The following is a 14496-nucleotide window of genomic DNA, read 5'->3' on the forward strand; positions in this document are numbered from 1 at the left end:
AGATTTTGATGTACCAATTGGACTACATCTTCGATTCGTTGGACTACTGCGTAGATCGACGTTTTTTGAAAATTTTAATAAAATGGTTAACGAGGGTTTTGTTGGGGATTTCTTATTTCAATAAAAAAAAATTGTCTTTGTGTTTTTTTTTCAAACTTTATTAGTGCCTAGATAATGGTAGTTGGCTGATTGACAGCGTCCATTATTAAGGCGGTACTTAGTGTTAGCCGTGCAGAGGCTAGCACTAACCACCCATTATTACCCCGGTACCCACCACCACCAGGGGTGCCGGGAAGAGCTTGGTACGATCCAGTACCCGACCATCTGTTGTGATGGTCGGGTACTGGGGCGGCCGTAGGCTGGTATTATGAGGCTGGGAAGGGCCAAAAACAGTGGACCTTCCCACCCTTGTAATGCTAGGCTGCTGCTGCTGTGTTGTATCGGGCTGGTTATAAAAATGTGTGGGACCCCCACGTCGTTTTTTTTAAAATTTAACAATAGACGTTGGGTCCCCCAAATTTTTAATAACCAGCCATATACAAGGCCGCAGCAGCCTGGCATTACACGGGTGGGAGGGGCCACTGGTTTAGTACATTCCCAGGCTAATAACACTGTGTTGTTTGTGGCTGGTTATGATAAATTGGGTGGAACCCCATGTCTTTTTAATAAAAATAATAAATAAATAATAAAAAAAAAATGCCGTGGGGTCCCCCCCATTTTTAGAACCAGCCAGATACAACACAGCAGCAGTAGCCTAGCATTACAAGGGTGGGAAGGTCCACTGTTTTTGGCCCTTCCCAGCCTCATAATACCAGCCTGCGGCCACCCCAGAGCCCGACCATCACAACAGATGGTCGGGTACTGGATCGTACCCAGCTCTTCCCGCCACCCCTGGTGGTGGTGGGTACCGGGGTAATAATGGTGTTTAGTGTTAGCCTCTGTACCGGCTAACACTAAGCCTCACCTTAGTAATGGACCTTGTCACTCAGACAGCGGCCATTACTAAAGTGATAGTAATAAAACTTGAAAAGAAAAGACAAAGATATAGATAAAATATTTTATTGAAATAAAGCACTCCCAACACAACCCTCATTAACCATTTTATTGATGAAAAAAAAAGCGTCATCTAAGTAGTCCTCGAAACCGACGTAGTCCAAACACCAAACCTGTAAAAAATCAAAAATATATTAAAAAAAATGAAATAAAACATGTCGTAGGCTTAGTTTCACTTTCATGTGTCATACCGACTGTTATACCATGTATAGAAGCCTGCGGCAAAGTTGGCTTAGATACAGGGCGCCAGCAGACAGTATCATACATGGCCATACAGACATTTATACAAACAAACATACATACATGCAAACATACATGCACATATACACATACAAACATGACAACATACATACAAGCAAACATACATACAAGCAAACATACATACATACATACATACAAGCAAACATACATACATACATACAAGCAAACATACATACAAGCAAATATACATACAAGCAAACATACATACAAGCAAACATACATACATGCAAAAATACATACATGCAAACATACATGCAAACATACATACATACATACATACATACATGCAAACATACATGCACATATACACATACATGCACATATACACATACAAACATGACAACATACATACAAGAAAACATACATACAAGCAAACATACATGCAAACATACATACATGCAAACATACATACATGCAAATATACATACATGCAAACATACATAAATGCAAACATACATGCATACATACATGCAAACATACATACATATATACATGAAAACATACATACATGCAAACATACATGCACATATACACATACATGCACATATACACATACAAACATGACAACATACATACAAGAAAACATACATACAAGCAAACATAAATGCAAACATACATACATGCAAACATACATACATACAAACATACATACATGCAAACATACATAAATGCAAACATACATGCATACATACATGCAAACATACATGCACATATACACATACATGCACATATACACATACAAACATGACAACATACATACATACAAGCAAACATACATACATACAAGCAAACATACATACAAGCAAACATACATACATACATACATGCAAATATACATACATGCAAACATACATACATGCAAAAATACATACATGCATACATACATGCAAACATACATACATGCAAACATACATGCACATATACACATGCATGCACATATACACATACAAACATGACAACATACATAAATGAAAACATACATACAAACATACATACATGCAAACATACCTACATGAAAACACATACATGAAAACATACACACATACAAACATGACAACATACATACATACATGCAAACATACATGAAAACATACATACATGCAAACATACATACATGCAAACATACATGCACATATACACATACAAACATGACAACATACATACATGAAAACACATACATGAAAACATACACACATACAAACATGACAACATACATACAAGAAAACATACATACATGCAAACATACATACATGCAAACATACATGCACATATACACATACAAACATGACAACATACATACATACATTGAAAACATACATACAAGCAAACATACATACATACATACAAGCAAACATACATGCAAACATACATACATGCAAACATACATGAAAACATACATGCACATATACACATACATGCACATATACACATACAAACATGACAACATACATACAAGAAAACATACATACATACATACATGACAACATACATACAAAAATAAACTCACCTAAGACGTTCCCACGAAGAGCTGAACGGTCGCGTCACTTTTCTTCTCCCATTCACAATAACAGAGCGGTGGGCGCAGATGACGTAATCACGTGATTACGTCATCTGCGTCACAACGCATTGTTACTATGAATGCGAGCGGCGCCAAGATGAAGGAAGATGGCAAGTGACGGGACCGTTCAGAGCGCCGTTAGAACGTCTTAGGTGATTATTATTTTATTTTATATATTTTTAGTTGTTCGCCGGGTGCTGATGCAGCACCGATGCGGCGGGTACAAAAATGTAGTGACATGGTGGGGGAGGGAAAAGGTGCTTGCCGAAACGGGGTGAATGTAGTGTAGTGTAGTGTACAGTACATTCACGGTAAGTTCGTCTCAATCGGGCTTAGAGACGAACATTCTCCTGATGTTGCTAGAACTACAGTATCTAGCAACATCGGGAGCGCGCACACTGCAGAGCGGAGCGGCTTGATTGACATCGAGCCGCTCACGCCCCTTTTTAGAAAAGATAACCAGCACTTGCTGAGTTATCAAGTGTAAAAAAAAGGCACTTAGGAAATTAATTTGTAAAAATTTTTAACACCAAATGTTGTCAAATTCATTTCCTGCTTAGAATGTATAAAAAAAAAAATTTGAGTCAACTTGGGACAACCCCTTTAACTCAACTCGCCGTGTTTGGAGGTAGAGAAATGCTGCCTATGACCCAAAGAACACCGTCCCCACTGTCAAGCATGGAGGTGGAAACATTATGTTTTGGGGGTGTTTCTCTGCTAAGGGCACAGGACTACTTCACCGCATCAATGGGAATGGATGGAGCCATGTACCGTCAAATCCTGAATGACAACCTCCTTCCCTCCACCAGGACATTAAAAGGTCAATGACAATTGTCAAGGACAATGACCCGAAACATACAGCCAAGTCAACAAAGGAGTGGCTCAAAAAAAGCACATTAAGGTCATGGAGTGGCCTAGCCAGCCTCCAGACCTTAATCCCATCGAAAACTTATGGAGGGAGCTGAAGATTCGAGTTGCCAAGCGACAGCCTCGAAATCTTAATGATTTACAAATGATCTGCAAAGAGGAGTGGGCCAAAATTCCATCTAACATGTGTGCAAACCTCATCATCAACTACAAAAAAAGTCTGACTGCTGTGCTTGCCAATAAGGGTTTTGCCACCAAGTATTAAGTCTTGTTTGCCAAAGGGATCAAATACTTATTTCTCTGTGCACAATGCAAATAAATATATATAATTTTGACAATGTGATTTTCAGTTTTTTTTTTTAATATAACCTATCTCTCACAGGTAAAATTAACATAGCCTAAAAATTCTAGACTGTTCATGTCTTTGACAGTGGGCAAACTTACAAAATCAGCAAGGGATCAAATACTTATTTCCTTCACTGTATATATATATATATATATATATATATATATATATATATATATATAGTATATTAAAATTATGTCAAAGGTGTAGATAGCCTTTAACTTATGTGTGGAGCATATTGTAAGTGTGCCACAGCGGAACGCTGTAGATCAGAGGTCTAAAAACTCGGCCTGGCAAGTGGTCGCATATAGAAAAAATGGGAAGTTGACAGGCCGCATTACTTGCAAATTTGATACAATACAAAATTATTGTTAATAAATTACTTATTTGAACTACTATAACACTATATTACTATAATAATGATAATAATACTGCATTACTATAAAATTAATACTACATTACTATAATAATAGCGCTAGGTTTAAAATTTTTGATATTTCTCCACGTGCTTATTTCAACAATCCAGTTTTCTAGTTTAAGTGTCGCTAAATGCAGTCCGGTGGCTCAGTTTGCAGCATTTCGCAGACACACATGTCAAGATTGGGCAGCCCCTTTTTAGATAGTGCCACAGTGCCCTCTGTAGATGCTGCCACAGTGCCCTCTGTAGATGCTGCCACAGTGCCCTCTGTAGATGCTGCCACATTCTCTGCGATGACTAAGAGCACTGCACGTGCTCGAAACGCGTAGGCTCGGGCAACAGCCCGTCACTACTCTTCATCTTGAGACTGCGTCTCCTTTTCATTTTTTAATCAAATTTTCCAATAAAAGTGGGAATGGTATTTCCTTTTTAAAACCTGACACAGCGCTGGATCATCTTTTCGTTTTCCTAGGGGTGTGTTGCATTAACTACAGAGGGCACTGTGGCATTATCTAGGGGTGTGTTGAGTAGAGAAAGGAGGGAACCTCCAGCTCACCGGTTTTTGCATCTCCAGACACTTCGCTCGGATCCCCGCGACGGCCAGCGGTAAGCAATGTAGGAAAAGGAAAAGATGATCCAGCGCTGTGTCAGGTTTTAAAATGGAAATACCATTCCCACTTTTATTGGAAAATTCGAATAAAAAATGAAAAGTAGGGGGCGTGGCTTGGACATGGCGCTGACCAGACGTGCTGCTTGAGAGCTCCGTTCTTGCACTTCTCTAACCCGATCATAAGCTCATTAATAAGCTTCATTTTACTTGCCTGATGGTCAGGAAATCCAAGACCTCCACGGGGACTTCTTATTGCACACGGCAGATGTCTTCAGCCGGCTCCATCCAGCGATTCCTGACCGACGCTGCTGCTGGAACATCATCTAAGATGGCGCCGCTGGAGGGGAGACGTAATGGCACCGGGACCTTGCTTCCAGAGGGGCTGTCACCTGCGGCCGGCGATGCTGCATCAGGTACCAATAGTACCTTCTCCTCGATGTCGGGTGCGCCTGAGCAGTTTCCCTCCCTGCTGGATGGGATAGCACCGGGCTCTTCTGGGGCTGTGATGGCGCTGCCTGCGCGGGACTGCTCGCCACGTGGTATCTGTCATGGAGGCCGAATCTCTCCTTCTTCCTCCCCTCATGTGCTGGGGCCTGCATTGCTGCCTTCTACCTCTCCCAGAGATATGGCTATCCATCCCTCATCTCAATTGGATGGTTCTACTGTCCTGGGAGATTATTTACAGAGCCTGAGACGACAATTATCTGCACTGCCCACTAAACAGGACATGGAGCGTTATGTAAATCGTCTTGAGACGACGTACAAGTCGAAGATACAATCTCTTACCACCAATTTGTCCCAATTATCAGATCAAGTGCAGCATATGGAAATCGATGTTTCCGTTATTTCACAACAGCAAGTTTCTCATGCCGATAGATTGGATCAACACTCTCATCAGATTCATGCGTTATTTAACCTTGCTGAGGATCACGAGAATCGGAATCGCCGCAATAATATTCGGCTTTGGGGCATCCCTGAGGATATTTCTCCGGGTCAACTCATCCCTGCTTTACAGTCTCTGTTTAACACCTTGCTAGGGCGCCCTGCTGATGACCCTCTGGAATTGGATAGAGCTCACAGGACTCTAGGCCCTTGTAACCCAGATCCTGATAGGCCTAGAGATGTGCTATGCCATGTCCATTTCTTTTCTCTCAAGGAGCAGATCATGAGGAAGGTCGAGGTTTTATTACAGGGGGTCAAGATCCAGCTGCTATCTGATTTGTCCAGGATGACTCTGGACAAGCGCAGAGTGCTTCGTCCTTTGCTGGACGTCTTGAGAGAACACGAGATCTCTTATTCCTGGGGTCACCCCTTTCAGATGCAGGTTCGCAGGGACGGGACACTGCTGAGTGTTCGGGACCCAGGGGATGTTCCGGACTTCTGCGCTGCTCTCCGTTTGCCTAGAGTCTCCCTTCCTGATTGGCCTTATGTTCCCGTCCTGCCGCCGCGTCCACGGTCATGCAGGCGAGGTCGTTCTCCTGCTTCTCCTGTGAGGCGTCATGAGGGTCATCCTGCTGAGCCGATGTGATACCTTTCTTATGTCTCCTTGCGGTCTGTTGTGAGAGCTAAATGCAGCGGCTCGTGTATTTCTCATCTGAAGCAATTGTATTCTGTGTTTCATATAGCCATTGCGTTTTGGGTCTGCCTCTTGTTATAAGTGATTGCTGATGAAGATCTGGTGGCTAATTGGTGTGGGTTGATTGCTGTCAATGCACTACAAATGTGAATGTTTAATTTTTTTTTATATACTCCCTGTATTGCTAACCTATATGTGCACTCATGTTGATATTGAATGTATTCAGGGGTGTTCTCTGCTGAGGTTTCTTTAGGTCCCTACTAATGCTGCATACTATTATTTCACCACTATAGGGTATCATGCTAAGGGTCTTGGCTTTCCTTTCTTTTCTTTCCTGTTATATTGTTATTTGCTTTATTGAAATTTGCCGGGTTGGGGGGTGCGGGGCGCTGGCTAGACCTTGTCCTGACACTTCTCCTCTTAGGGACTCACTGGTTGAATCTGGTGTATATTGAGTTGTTTCTCCTTGAGTAGATCAAGGAGTGGGTGATTATTTCGCCCATTTGTCTGTCTTTGTTGTCGTGTCTCCCTTCCTTGTCTGTTTTGTTCTTTTCACCACTGTTGTAGCGCCTTCTGGTCGTGAGCTCCTTTGGTAGGAGGTGGTGATGGCGCAATTGAAAGTCTGTACCTTTAATGCTAGGGGGCTTAATGTCCCGGAAAAACGCTCTCAAGTTTTATATAACATGCACAAGGAGCGGGTACATATTTTATTTCTACAGGAGACTCACTTCCAGGTGGGCCATACGCCACAGTTCACAAATCGATATTTTCCGACTTGGTTTCACAGTGCCAACCCAGAATGCAAATCCAAGGGTGCTAGTATATGTCTCCACAAATCGCTCTCTCACAAAATTATTGATGTTCTGGTTGACCCAGGTGGTCGGTACGTTTTTCTAAAACTGTCCTTGCGAAATAAGATTTTCACCCTGGCTAACTTGTACCTCCCTAATCAGGACCAGGCCCGAGTGGGTAGTTTGTTTTTGAAGAAATTGTAAAAGTTCACCGAGGGCGTTTTAATTGTGGGAGGAGATCTTAACTTTTGATTCCAGGCTTGACACCTCCTCGGGTAGGTCTACTGTTCCTAAGTCGCACTTGGGGGCACTAAAGACTGTGATGCATTCCATGCAACTGATTGACGTGTGGAGGATTCTGCACCCTCAGGTAAGAGAGTATACTTTCTTCTCCCCACTGCATAATATGTATAGTCGGATAGACGCTTTTTTGATTAGCCACCATTTGCTTACCTGGCATCCTACTTCTGATGTGGGCCCCATGATATGGTCAGATCATGCCCCTGTGTTTCTGACTCTTACATTTCCTGACTCGGTGCAGAATTTCCAGTCATGGAAACTTAATGATAACTTATTACGAGATACAGTATGCGTGTCGGCCCTTAAGGATTCGCTTTCGGGTTTTTTTGAGGTCCATGAGCATGACTCTACTCCCTTGCCACTCCAGTGGGAGGCGCTGAAATGGGTCATTAGAGGAGTCTTGATACAACATGGGGCACGTTTGAAGCGGGAAATAGGGGTAACTATTGCGCGTCTCCTCACTCAGATACGGGACTTGGAATCCTGTCGTAAACGGGTTCCATCTTCACAGGTTTTTGCGGATCTTACTACAGCGAGAGAATCCTTATGCTCCCTGATAGATCAGTCCCACGCCCGGTTCAGGGATCGGATGAGGAAGCACTCCTATGAATTTGCGGACAAGTGTGGTAGGTCTTTGGCACGCATATTACATCCCCGTACACAAGCGTCCTACATCCCTAAAATTATATCTCCTTCAGGCAGTGAGGTCCATGACCCGGTTGGTATTACTGATTGCTTCAGACAATATTACTCGGCTTTATATAATATTAAAGACCAATTTCACAATATGCAGGCGGAGGCGTTACGGGATAAAAATCGACCGTTATGTGCATAATACTGCGTTGCCATCCTTGGAGGATGGGGAGGCCTTGGGGCTTGAGGAAGAATTTGTGGAATCGGAAGTGGAGCGTGCAATTGGAGACTCACCCTTGGGCAAGAGTCCGGTGCCAGATGGGATTAATAACAAATTCTATAAGGTGTTTAAGGATCAACTGGCTCCTTTTTTTGACGAAAGTCTTTAACTCTGTGTATTCCTCGTGTCCCTTTGCGCCCCAGTCCCTCGAGACTCATATCACCCTCCTACCAAAACCAGGCAAGGATCCGACATCGTGCGCTAACTTCCGGCCCATATCACTAATCAATGTCGATGTAAAACATTTCGCGAAGTTGCTTGCCTCTCGTCTGTCACCGTTACTGCCTGGCTTGATCCTAGATGATCAGTTGGGGTTTGTATGCGGTAGGGAAGCGCGGGATAATACTAACAAGACTCTCCTTTTAACATCATACTGCCAATCCCGTAAGATACCGATGTGCTTACTCTCGGTGGATGCCGAAAAGGCCTTTGACAGAGTGCACTGGGTGTTCCTCCGCAGTGTTCTGACGCAGGTTGGCCTTGGCACTACTATGGTGGATAGGATAATGGCCTTGTACCATAGGCCTACTGCTCGAGTTCGTGTTAACGGACTTTTATCTGACTCTTTGTCTATCGCTAATTGCACGAGACAGGGGTGCCCACTCTCGCCCCTTTTGTATGTTCTGGTCATGGAACACCTGGCAGTGGCACTGCGGAGCAACCCTAATGTTAATGGTGTACGGGTTGGCTCACAGCATCATAAACTGGCGCTTTATGCAGACGATCTCCTAGTGTATATTACAACTCCTATGATTTCTTTGCCATCTTTGACGGAGGAATTCGAGCGTTTTGGTCATTTAAGTAATTTTAAAGTCAATTATTCTAAATCTGAGGCCTTGAATATATCTCTGGATGCTCCTCTGACTACCCATCTCGCTCGAGTTTTCCCGTTCAAATGGCAACCAACGTCCTTAAAATACTTGGGGGTGCATGTTCCCACGCAGCAGTCGGACCTGTATGCTCTGAATTACACGCCCATTCTGCAGCGTACCCTGAAGGAATTGGCGGAGTATGGTGGGAACCGTATGTCATGGTTTGGGCGTATCAACGCGGTTAAAATGGATATTTTGCCCAAATTTCTTTACATCTTCCAGACTGTCCCTATTTCAGTACCATCGGGCTTTTTCAAGACCTTACATAGGGCCATAACTAAATTTGTGTGGGGATCCTCTAAGCCTCGCATCCGTTTTGTTGTCCTTAGTCGGCCAAAGGTAGACGGGGGCGCGGGTCTTCCAGACTTTAAACGATACCATCAAGCTGCAATGATTATGCGCATTGTAGATTGGTTCTGCTCAGAAACGGGTAAGCAGTGGGTGCGCATTGAAAAAGCTATGTCTCCTCTTTCATTGTCCTCTCTGCCGTGGTTGTCTGTCCTTCAGCGACACGTGCTTTCTTTGCCTTTCCTCACACGTCAGTTCCTTGTGGTCTGGGAGCGAATCTTTGGTGCCGCGGGCCTTATTCATTGCCCGGGTCCTCTGACTCCTCTCTTTGATAACCCTTCCTTCCCCCCGGCGGTGGGTGTTGATACATTCCTCTGTTGGGGGAGAGGAGAAGGTGGATATTTGACTGAGACTCTTACTCCTGACTGTGCCATCTTATCAATGAATGCTGTCTCTGGGGCCGATCAACCTGGTGGTCCTTTTTACAGCTACACTCCTACCTTTCTTCCATGGGTGACTGTCTTGTTTTGCTACAAGATAAGACTCCTCTGGAACATTATCTATCCTTGACTACTGCCCCTTCTCATGTGTTGTCCTATTTACATGGGATCCTTCTGCCCAAATTCTCGTTCTCTCAACTGTCCTTCACTACTGCGTGGGACGAGGAAATGGGGGTTCAGCATTCTGAAGAGGAATGGGGTACTTCTTTCTTTTTAGCTCACAAGCTCCCAACGTCTTGTTTCGCTCAGGAAAAGAACTACAAGATACTTACCAGGTGGTACCGTTGTCCTGCGTTGTTGAATAGGATATTTCCTGATGTGTCTGCTGATTGTTGGAGGTGTGGGGAGGCTCCTGGAACCATGTTGCATATTTGGTGGGATTGTCCCAAGCTACGTCCCTCTTGGGAAAAAAAATTTGACCTAGGTAACAAGCTCTTTCACACTGAGGTCCCGACCTCGGCTTCTATTGGATTGCTTTCCATGGTTCCTGGATCACTCCCACACCTCAAAAAGGGTGTCTTTAGGCATTTCTTGACAGTGATACCTCGTCACTGGAAGTCTCATACTGTCCCTTCTTTGAAGGAATGGGTAACGGAGGTGAACGGGATAATGAGGATGGAGGAGTTGCTGTCCGCTGATAGGGATAAATCTGTGCTCTTTGTCCAAACGTGGGCAGTGTGGTCTGGATTCCGGGGTGGTGCTGATCTATCTCTCTGGCTGGATGGAATGTTCTGAACAAATTCCGTGACCCTACTCTGTGCGCTTTGTCTGTATGTGTTTCCCTTTGTCGTCTGGTGTCTTGTGTTGGTGTGATATCACAATTGTGGCACTTATACGTACCAACTCTTATTTCACTGGGGCCTGGTCCCCTGACTATTGCACTATCTTGCTGTACACATGGTACAGTTAGTACCACTACATTTCGATATATACTTAATTTGGATGGTTGGGAGGCTACCTCCCACTGATGTTTATATATTTTATATACTGTTCTTACATTGTGAAAGTTTGTATGTTGCACTGCGTGCACATTTCTTGGCAAAAATGTACAATGTTTTATATGCTGTTATATTTTCAAAATAAAAATCTTGATAAAGAAAAAAAAAATGAAAAGGAGACGCAGTCTCAAGATGAAGAGTAGTGATGGGCTGTTGCCCGAGCCTACGCATTTTGAGCACGTGCAGTGCTCTTAATCATGGCAGAGAATGGGGCACAGTGTGGCAGAGTGCCCTCTGTAGATAATGCAACACACCCCTAGATATTGCCACAGTGTCCTCTGTACATACTGCCACAGTGCCCTCTGTAGATGCTGCCACAGTGCCCTCTGTAGATGCTGCCACAGTTCCCTCTGTAGATAATGCCACAGTGCCCTCTGTAGATAATGCAACACACCTCTAGATAATGCCACAGTGCCCTCTGTAGATAATGCCACAGTGCCCTCTGTAGATAATGCAACACACCCCTAGATATTGCTACAGTGTCCTCTGTACATACTGCCACAGTGCCCTCTGTAGATGCTGCCACAGTGCCCTCTGTAGATGCTGCCACAGTGCCCTCTGTAGATGCTGCCACAGTGTCCTCTGTAGATGCTGCCACAGTGCCCTCTGTAGATGCGACCACAGTGTCCTCTGTAGATGCTGCCACAGTTCCCTCTGTAGATGCTGCCACAGTTCCCTCTGTAGATGCTGCCACAGTGCCCTCTGTAGATGCTGCCACTGTGCCCTCCGTAGATGCTGCCACAGTGCCCTCCGTAGATGCAGCCACAGTGCCCTCCGCAGATGCTGCCACAGTGCCCTCCGCAGATGCTGCCACAGTGCCCTCCGCAGATGCTGCCACAGAGTCCTCTGTAGATGCTGCCACAGAGTCCTCTGTAGATGCTGCCACAGATTCCTCTGTAGATACTAACACAGTGTCCTCTGTAGATAATGTCACAGTGCCCTCTGTAGATAATGCAACACACCCCTAGATAATGCCACAGTACCCTCTGTAGATAATGCCAAGTGCCCTCTGTAGATAATGCAACACACCCCTAGATATTGCCACAGTGTCCTCTGTACATACTGCTTGCCCAGAGATGGAGTCCCAGAGCAGAGCTGCTTCTAGCACTCTGCCTGGGATTCCAGCTCTGCTCCTGACATCACTGTCCATATATGGACAGAAATGTCAGGGGCAACGCCAGAGCTGGAGTCCCGGGCAGAGCGCTAGTAGGCTCTTCCTGGGACTCCAGCTGTGGTCCTGACATCACTGGGACTCCTGCTCTGGGGAAGCCCCTGACATCATTGTCGATGTATGGACAGTGATGTCAGGGTATTTCACAGAGTCCCGGAGCAGAGCCTATACTAGCGCTCTGCCCGGTACTCCGCTCTGGGGAAGAACCTGCACACTGTCCATATATGGACAGCGATGTCAGGGATTTCCACAGAGTCCCGGAGCAGAGCCTGTACTAGAGCTCTGCACTGGACTCCGGCTCTGGGGAAACCCCAGACATCGCGCGTCCAAACATGGACACCGATGTCAGAGAGTTCGACAGAGTCCCGGAGCAGAGCCGATACTAGCGCTCTGCCCGGGTCTCCACTCTGGGGAAGACCCTGACACACTGTCCATATATGGACAGCGATGTCAGGGATTTCCACGGAGTCCCGGAGCAGAGCCTGTACTCGCGCTCTGCCCGGGACTCCGCTCTGGGGAAGACCCTGACACACTGTCCATATATGGACAGCGATGTCACGGAATTGCACAGAGTCCCGGAGCATAGCCTGTACTAGCGCTCTGCTCGGGACGCCGCTCTGGGGAAGACCCTGACACACTGTCCATATATGGACAGCGTTGTCAGGGAATTCCACAGAGTTCCGGAGCAGAGCCTGTACTAGCGCTCTGCTCGGGACTCCTCTCTGGGGAAGACCCTGACACTGTCCATATATAGACAGCGATGTCAGGGAATTCCACAGAGTCCCGGAGCAGAGCCGATACTAGCGCTCTGCATGGGACTCCGGCTCTGGGGAAGCCCCAGACATCGCTGTTCATATGTGGACAGCGATGTCAGGAAATTCCAGAGTCTCGGAGCAGAGCCGATACTAGCGGCTCTGTGTCCCGCTGGCCGCAGATGACAGCCCCAGGGGCCGCATGCGGCCCGCGGGCCACGTGCTTGAGACCCCTGCTGTAGATTCTGCCCTTAGATTGGATTGTGGCTAAGCTAACTAAGTAGTGATTCATATCCCTATGCTAACTGCCTATAATCGTCCTAACGAGCGTTTCGCCATGTATATCTCAGCTTCTTCTAGGGGCGGGGACGCTGTGTTCTCAGCGTCTTTTATAGGTTATGCTTGATGGCATGTCCATTAGTCTATCAATGCAGATCTGAGATTGATTGACATTTCTGCCGGCCAATCAATAAAGAGCAGGCTATGTTCAGTGTTCATTTGTAACATTTCATTCGATTGACATGATTGTCCGTTCAATTATGTGTTTGGGTCTTAGAAATACATTGTATATATTTTTTATTCATTAAGTTGTTTATTTATTTGTATTGTCATTATGTATTGAATTTTATTTTAATGATATATTGCTTCTCATTTTAGATATTATTATTTATTATTAATTGTCCTTTTATTTTGATTTTATATTTCATTTCTGAAATATTTTTGTGTTAAATTTATTAATATTACCTGAATCAATTAATTTATATCAGACTAGATGTTAATCTCGAAAAAATGTGGAAAAAATCCTCCAGCTCACCTTGTCACAAGAAGGGTATGAAAATCAGCGCACGGATCCTCGTGTCGGCACACGCAAGAGATGCAGCAGAAAAAAGGGGGTTGGAATCAGCGCTGGTTCCAACCCCCTTTTTTCTGCTAGATGTTAATCTCCTCTAATGCCATAAATGCAGGTTCTGTTCATAGGAGAAATTATCATATTATTTTTATTATATATTTTTATTTATTTTTATTATATTTTGTATTATTCTTGCCCCTTGTTTCTACAGTAGAATTATTTTAATATTATGCTGTTTCATATGAGGCATTTTAAAATAATTTTAAACGTTACATTTAGGCATCATTTACACGAGCGTAATATACGAGCGTGCGACGCGTGTGCTTTTCACGTTGCGTAAAACTCACGACATGTCCTTTCTTTGTGCGCTGT

Source organism: Rhinoderma darwinii, chromosome 2, assembly GCF_050947455.1.
Source record: "Rhinoderma darwinii isolate aRhiDar2 chromosome 2, aRhiDar2.hap1, whole genome shotgun sequence".
NCBI classification, from domain to species: domain Eukaryota; kingdom Metazoa; phylum Chordata; class Amphibia; order Anura; family Rhinodermatidae; genus Rhinoderma; species Rhinoderma darwinii.